Below are 9149 nucleotides of genomic sequence, written 5' to 3'. Positions count from 1 at the left end.
AAAATGCATGTTACTGCTACTTATGGCCTTTAATTGTTTGTTAATTTTCAAGCAGAGGGTAGAGATTTCGTGAGGAGTGAAAGGAGAGTCCAGCGATGTGGTGAACAAGCGTTTTAAGCTGTTGCAGACTGCTGGTGCTTAACAGGACTCTGTCACTGGCACTCTGTAAAACTGTCAGGGTTACCATTGAGATGAATCTAAAACTGGCCACAGGGTTATTTTTAGACTTGGCTGCAGGATAAAAAGTTTCTGAGCCCCATAAGTAGGTCAGCTCAAGTGGTGTTCAGATTGCTGTTATGTACAATTACTGAAAAGTAGCATCTCCGGTCGAGAGTATAACTTTTAATCCAGTGAATGAGCAAGTAAACTTCTCCCCTCACCAACTTTCTTAAAAACATCTTCCCCTTAATCCGCAAACAGTTTGTTCTACGAGTTGGTTTTGTCTGCGTACCTGACGTGAGCGTTGTGTCAAAAAACAGCTGCTGTGAATTTGTACAGTTGCTGCGGCTTTTCCTGCCGGCTGGAGATTTTATACAACAGATCTAATGGTTTCCTACAGCTACTGTCTCTCACCTCAAATATCTTTACGGTGCTGTTAGTGCTAATGCAGAACACGCATTAGAGCACAAATCCATCTAAACATGTATGTTCAACCTTTTTGTGCCATGCTCTGGGGTAAATTTGAATTACGAGTGCATTATTTGAGTTAAATATGCAGGGTTTCCTTTAAAGTATGTGTTTTGTGTTTGCTGCTGGCCTATGGTAATAGCAGAAAATATCTCACATTTTCCAGCACTTTTATCTTCCCAGTTCAAACCTTTTTACAATCACGAAGTTCAAGGGCAGGCTTCCATACGGTTACAGTATACCATATTACCAGAGCGAGCGTGGTCAAATAAACTCCTGCTGTATAAAGGCGCTATATCACAACTGTGTATTCAATTGCATTAATTGAATAACAGGAGGAGAGCAGGTGACAGTGGCGGAGTGAAAATGATGAGCGCCCGTTACAGTGCCACGGCCTCCATTCCAACTTTGACAGGTAAACAATCTAATTGATTTTCCACGGAGTCTTGCCGGACTGTTCAATGCCATATTTCCAGTTTAAACGCAGACCATCCTCAGTGTTTGCAGAACAGACAAGCCCGTCATCTGTAGCACTGAAAACATGTCAAGTTAGAACGAGTAATTTGTGGTGATGAATGACAAGTGCAGGCTCCTGTTCAGTAGTCTGAGCGCTCATTAGAAAACACATTTTCAGATGTCACCAGGCTTCTGTGTTTTTGTACTTTTTGGGTAGAATAAACAAATATTGCTTGAATACTGCAATGTCACAGAAATGAGCAGAAGGAACTTAAACCTCAATTGACATGTCTCACGCAGCCGACTTTTTTGAACGTTGACAGCCATCTGTGTGGATTCCTTTCACTCTCCACTAATGAGCTGTGGGTTGAGGAGACCCAATCTACACAGGCCTGTCCCTGGGGCCCTGTGCAGCTGCCGGGCACACACACCCGTGTGCGTGCACATACACAAACACACCCCTCCCTTACACACACAAACACATACAGCCACCAGCATCCTTCTATGTTTGAAAGCACACTTTGGCTAACTAAGATCTGAAGTCGCACAACTTCACATAGAGTATATGTTTTCTTGCACCACACACATTCCTGTGTGCCAACTAGAGAGCGTAAAAGTGCCAACAGCAGAGTAAAAGAGAAGAAAAAAAATGTATCCAAACAAAATATGAATGCTGCACATTATGCTTTAGTTGTGGCAGGAACGTATTACAACTGTTGAGGTTTTTTTATTTCTGCAGAGATGTGAGATAAATTATTTAATTTTATACCTTCTGTCTATGTGTGTCTTTGTATATGATTGTGGGCATGTGTTCTCATATTTCTGAGCTGTAACGATGTGTGTGTGAGAGCCAGGCAAACAGACTGGGAGACTTCATGTGTAGAAACGGAGACAGTGCAAGAATATGCTATTAAGTCAAAGTTTGCATGGCTATTCACGCCTTCCCTCCCTCACATTCCCGTACCTGTAAATGTTGTGACAATGCACGGAAATCTATTTGATCCCTATCAAGCACAAAAGCAGATGAGCTGGAATGCCACTGATACAGTGTGTGAATAGGAAATGACAGGAAGAGCCTAATCAATGTCCTCCAGGACTGGCAACCGCCTCGCCTTTGTTTCTTTTTGTAAATACAAGCCTCTTTAACATCACAATATAAGCCATTATCTCGCCTGGCAAGGTAAATTTTGGGGGGAAGCCGCACAAAAACATACATTTTCCCTCAGCTTGGAGCAGATCAGTCGGGTGAGATCTAAAGTCATGCAAATGTTACTGCAGAAAAATACTGGCAAAACTCATTCTAATTATTCCATATCAGCACATTTGCATGGAATGGATTTTTTTTTTAAGAAGGGAAGAGTTTATGATCAGTGGAGCTTGGGCATGGGGGCTGTTTAGGAATTCACAGCATTTTGATCTAATCACAAAATCAAAATATTCATGAAACACAATGATATCTCCCTGAAGCAGGCGGCTAGCCATTAATTTTCAAATTCAGGTAATTTATTAACACTTATCAGAGGCTGAAAAAGCCTTGCTCTGTGTTTGTAAAGTGGGTGAGAGGGAGAGAGGAGTTCGAGAAAACTGATTCCAGATGATTTATAACGGTGTGCCGGGTGCATTTTCAACCAGGTATTCAATTAGAATGTATGTCCAATTTTCTATTCTAGATCTACAGTTAAAAACTCTATTAAAGCACCATTTTCCTTAGCATACATATCTATTATCAGCCTCCACGGCAAATTTGATAACTTTGGCTCTGGCTCTGTCATTGTGCTCTTTTTATGCTCATTGGTCTCTTTCTCTTATTAATTAGATGATGTTGACTATAGTCCACAAGATGCTGCTTGGCCATATTTTTCTTGCCTGTGAACACTCGCCTTTAGTATTTGTTCCCATGAATAAAGCCATCACTACAGCATAAATATCATAACTGCAGCCAATTAACTTAAACCACAACATCCAATGTAGCTGACCAATTTCGAAGCTCCACCTCCCTAAGTTTTGCCTGTAAAGCTTCTTTTCCATATGCAGTTTATAATAATGGCAGAACTCTTTGTAATACCTCAAAAAATGGGTCCTTGATTTGAGACAGAGACCACTGGCAGATTTGATCAGCTCCATGAGTTGGTTTTATCAGCAACTGTTCAGAAACTAGGTGCTACACTTTTCGCCAGCTCCGCCCCCTTTAGGAGACTAGTGGTGGTCCTAAGTGTCATGCTTCTGTCAGGTCATGTTTGTATTTATTTTCTTATTTATCTCTGCCTCTTATCAATTCAGATCCCAACATCTTGTCAAGTTTCCCTCCAGTGTGATTACCTGCTCTGCCCCTAATGTGTTTTACCTGTGTCTGATTGCCACACCTGTCTCTATATCGGCCCCTCCCTTTGGGTATATACGCTGCATGTTCTTTTCCCTTTCTGCCAGTTTGTCTTTATCTTTAGAGCAAGTGTTTCAGCATTATATCCCAATGAGCTTTCTTGTGCCTGTAAGTTTTGAACTGTTTTTTGACCCTGCCTTTGCCAAGCCCTTTTCAGATTTGTGACTGACTGACCTCTTGTGTACTGAACCCTTTTTTGCTGTGCTTTTATCTTAGATTAGATCAGATTAGGTTAGATTAGATTATCTCTAACCTGAACTGCCTCAGAATCGTGCATGTAGGTCTATTCCCTGTGAGCCTGATGCTCAGACTATAAACTCTGATGAGACAAGTGGACGTCAGCACACATTATGACCAATTCTTTCACTTTATGGTCACCAAATATTAGAACTTTTTTTTTTTTTTTTTACAAGACACATAGCTCCTCAACATTCGGACACTAAAATGGCATTTTTCAGACTCACAAATCAGGAGAAAATTATTGTTGTTCAGGACCAGTCTTTGTCTTAGTAACACACTCCTGCAAGATCTGGCAGAACAAAAACAGACAGCAAAAGATGATTTGTGATGCAAATAGCTTTCATGTGGTCTCGTGACCCCTTGATTAGTGACCTGTGATATCGTAAGAATCCAGCTGTGCAATATAAGACCAGATATGCTCTATAGCAAAAGATGATGATGAAGATGATGCATTGTAAGCTGCACCAGAGGTATTAAATGATATATATTACTGGTCACCTTAGTTGGCCCACCTTGTTTGCTTGGCCCCCAAGTGTTGTAAACATCATGCAGATGGATGAAAGCAGATTCAAAACAATACAGCACTATTAAAAGTACAAATTTAATGATGCTCCTTCTTTTGCTGTTCGCTTTTGTTCTGCCAGATCTCGCATCTTTTGTCTTTCCTCTGTGATTACAGTTGTGAATATAAGATATCTAATATGAGCGTTACCAAAGCATTCATTTATTTTGTGTAGATCTCAGATTTTGTAGCCTACGAGTGAAAGACATATCCAATAAGGTGAAATGTTGAGCAACAGCTTTAGATAGAACAGACTGTCAACTGAGGCCATCTGGGTGTGTGTGAATCCATCTGGGTGCATGTCTCCTGAGGAAGGGAGTCAACTTCTCTCAGCTTATATCATGATGCTATACTTCTTCAAAGTATTCACTTTCTTGCTCTACTTTAAATCCACATTGCATCTTTGATTCTTTGAAACAGGTGAGGATAGTGAATATCAATGAGCGCGTTCATTAATATGCATTTTGAAGCTGCATCTATTATGGGAATATGTTAATAAAGACTAAAAACACTTGATGAAGTTATTGTGAATCATATCTTCCCAGAAATAAAAAAACAAACATTTTTACATATTCAGAATGAGTATGGAGACTCTCATTGCATCACCAGAAAATCATCAAGGGGATTGTGTGGGCGTTTTTTCTTAATCATTCTACTCTACTGTGCCAACATTATATCTCATAGCGCCCATTGTATATTTAGTCATTGCAAGAAAACAGCCAGTGACACATCTTCCCACTGTGGTCTGGGGAAAAGGATGATCCAAGGACAGGGTTAAAAAAAACAGAAGGACCTGGATCTCTTTGTCTCCCAGTAATATTGCCAGGTGGATTCAAACAGCCCCTGAAGCTGAGCTGAGCTGAGCCGAGCCCTGAGCTGTGATCGCGGCGTGATAACAACCAGATGGATCAATACATGTGTTGTAAAGGTTAAATGATGTTATGTTGTTCGTTGTTATTGGACATGGCATGTCACACTACATGATACTGACACCCTTTTCTGCCCTTTCCCTCTCCCTGCTCCAGGTTGGGTTAAGGTTGAGGCCCCGCAATGATCCCAAGAAGAGGGTCAAGTGTTGAAGCCTTCGCCCACTCAGCCAGTGAACCGTCGCTCACCACAGTGATTTGTCCAAGCTGCAGCTTAAAGGGCCAATAAATAAAACTGAAACTGCCTCACAATCAAAGTGACCATCATATAGGTAAGGCTTTTTGGACTTCTTGGTTAATATGAATGAGAGAGCTTAAATGAAAAAAAACATCTTTGTTGTAATTTGTTTCATTAGCTAGCTTATGTACATGTGTCAGTTAATCCAAATCTGAAATCAAGATGAGATCAACACAGTTTGCATGCATAAGTGTAGATTCTGCACCACAAAATGATTATGTGGCAAAGCATTCAGCAAAACAAGAACAAATAGACACACATTTGCTCTTAATGTGAAATTTTCATCTTCTCATAGGCCTGTTTGTGTGGTATCCTATGAAAATGCATGCACAAGAGTTCATATGATATCACAAATTAGCGCTCCATTACATCCTTAATATACAGTTATGTAATTAATGTAAAGTTAAGGAGGCTAGGTTTAGGCAATAAACGTGACTATGATTAATCTTAGGAAAAGACAGATAGTTGGGTGTCTTTAGATTTAGGCAAGTACAGACACTGTTGTTATGTCTAGGAAAAGTAACATGGTGAGGACGTACCTGAAAATGACACAAAGTTCATGTTTGGATCCATGTTTAAAGTTCACATGGATCCAAACATGGGACTCCATGAGAAAGTCCTGTGAGAAAGTGTTTTGTGGCCCATCCACCACAGCAGCCTTTCCATAACAGTGTTTGGGACTGCTTCGCTGTTCATTTCGGTCAGTGCATTGGTCATGTGATCACAGCCTTTCAAAATACGTGGGATATGCACATATTTTAGTGCATTCATTTTTCATGAGAAAAAAAATTCAGCTATTACCCCTTTTCCACCAAAATTAGTAAGTGTATGCAGGTTTTGTAAACACATGAAAACCCACTACAAGTAGGCTATAGAACAACTGTCAGTAGACTAGAGCTGTGTACACGGCTCTGTAGCAGATAAGCATGCCTTTTTTTCTGGTGTGTCCTGTTTGATATCACAGACAGGCCTGAAAACAGGTCAGAAATCAGGTTAGTTTACAGTAGAAAGCAGCATGGAGACCAATTTGCATTGGTCATTGCAACTGGAACTTGCTTGTAAAGGGGCTAAAATTAGTGTGTTCACCCAGGTGTTATGTTTCTATCATTTCCAACCAGCGCCGGAGCCAGTGGATATCTGTCACTACCGCAGAGTCGTTTGCTATTAAATACAAAAGCCCCCCTACGAGTGGTATTAAAACAGACACTGTGGTATACCTTGAAAAGAATAGGAAATGGAATGGTCTCGTGTTTTGTTTTGGGGTTTTTTTAAACAAAAGAGGCTTTCAGTCAATTTAAAAGATGTTAAGAATTAATAAAAATTCTTTTAACAGTGGCTTAAAATTTGGGTAAAAAGTTGGGAATTGTGCACGGCCCCTCAGATTCCATATCCATCTCAGCAGCTACCAAATTGCATTCACCCAGTGCTCCAGCTGTACATCACTTACTGATTAGCCTGCCAGAATGAAAACCAGCAGCTCTGAGTGCAGCAGACCAGGATCAAGTAGCACAGGGTTAAAGTTGACTGACTAAACTATTTATTTAATGGCGCTGCACACCCACTCAGGTGTTTTCAATTCAGGCTGATTAGACCTCAGCTCATGGTGAACTTGGATGGAGCTATAATGGGAGTTTGATGAGGTCACCAAAATATATACACTTAAAAGAATAATAAAGGTGTAACCTGCACCACCCTAAGGTGCAGCAGAACTAACAGGAGAATCACGGAGATGTCAGTCATGCAAAGTGTGTTCACATCCACATCCAGTCATTGGAGAAATCAGCCAAAATATGTGTGGATGAATCGAGGGTGGAAAACAGCTTATTGTTCTTCTTAACCAAAAGGCTACCTCTCTATCTTGATGGTTTTATTGTGCTGAAGGATGGTCTGGAGCAACCAAATCACCAGATTAGTTGTTACCAATTTTGGAATTTTTACAAACCAAAGATGAGTTACATAGGTATGTTTCATCAATAAAAGATGTCTTATAATTTACATTTCTTTATGTTTCAATTTTCAATTTTATGTTGAGACAAAGTGGTTAGAAAAACATCATATTTTGGCTTAATATAGCGGCTTTGGTTGGTACAAACACAGCTGGACATGTCCCCTACTATCGCTAAGAAAATTGACGCTTTTGTCATGTCAAACCATCATATAAAAAAAAAAAAAAGCCATTGTTCCTTTGTTGCTACAAACACAGCTGAATATGTCCCAGACTATTATTAGAAAAGACCTGCTTTGTCAATACAAACTGTCATTTTAAAAAATGCTTTTGTTGCTACGTGTCCGAAACTATCAAAAAAGACAAACAAAAAACAAAAAAAAAAAAAAACTGATTTTGTCGCTATAGGGGCTATCATTATAAAATACCCACTTTTGTTGCCATGAAGTATCATTAAAAAAACTGCTACAAATGCATCTGAATACATGCCAAACTATCAAAAAAAAAAAAAAAACCAACTACCCAGTATTGTCGCTAAGAGCTATTTTTGAGAGCCACTTTTGCTGATCTAGAACAGCAGTCTACATTGCGCTGTTCTCATGCAGTTTGTATGAGTACCTACAATTCCAATGTCAGAAAGGCTGCCATCACGTTACGAATTTGCTGACAGTAGTAAAGAAGTTGTATTAAGACCAAAAGTTCGTGCGAGGGTAGGTTGGGGTCGTGGGTGGGTCAAACAACACAGGTCCTTCAGGAGACTGGAGCTCTGAACCGACTGAATTTAAGTTAACTTTGGGTTATTTTAAAGTACATCTTTGCATTTGTTTTCCTAAACCTAATCAAAGTAACTTAACTGTGGCACTAATTTGTTAGATATCATACAAACCGCTGCTGCTGTCCACTTCTTGGCAGCCATTTCGCCGAGGTGTCACACCATCCAGCATCCACTCCTGCTGCTGATGAGAAGCTCAGCTCATAAACATGTAATCTTCTAACAGAACATAAACATAACATAACCTCATACAATAACATAAACGTACAATGCCAGCATTGTATGCTGATGACTGGGCTGTTTGGAGAGATCTGCCATCATCCCTGAACAATGGAAATCAGTGATGTTAAATCTCTCTCCCCTTGCTCTCCCCTAAAAGAAAAAAAACCTGTCCTCTGATCTTTACTAAATAATTTCCTACATATCAGCTGTTTTCAGTTCTTGAAATACCATTTATAAATAGTAAAGATTGACACTAGTTACAAATGCCAAATTCTGAGGCACAAATTTGCATTTCTTTGCATTTACTTTAAAAAATGCTTACCTGGAGCCCAAGCATTTCCTTCACCAACTGTACCATGTGTTTACCCTTTATACCATGGAGGACTATAGCTTACATTAACAGTCACATTAACACACCCAGCAATTAGCAGCTTAGTCTTTCCTTGGCTGCATGTTGACGACTCCGACTCTTGTTTCTGAGGTGCGCAACGTGGCAGTCCTGGAGGATTATCAGTGCTCCAAATTACATAACTGAACTAATGAGATACATACTCACACAGTTTCAACCCCTATTCCCACCGGGTGCCTCACTGGCGGAGTGAAATATTCCTCAGCTCCCTGTGGACTCCCTGCACATCCCCGCCTGTCTGGGGAGAGAAGAGCAGAGGAGGCGAGCGAGCACAGGGAGGAAATGTAGAGAGGAAATAAATGGAGATGTATCGTCACCAAAAGGTCTGACTGACAAGTAGCTAATATGCTGTAATTGTTTAGCGAGTGGATT

The sequence above is a fragment of the Plectropomus leopardus genome, chromosome 7, assembly GCF_008729295.1.
Source record: "Plectropomus leopardus isolate mb chromosome 7, YSFRI_Pleo_2.0, whole genome shotgun sequence".
NCBI lineage: Eukaryota > Metazoa > Chordata > Actinopteri > Perciformes > Serranidae > Plectropomus > Plectropomus leopardus.
This window is presented reverse-complemented; position numbering follows the sequence as displayed.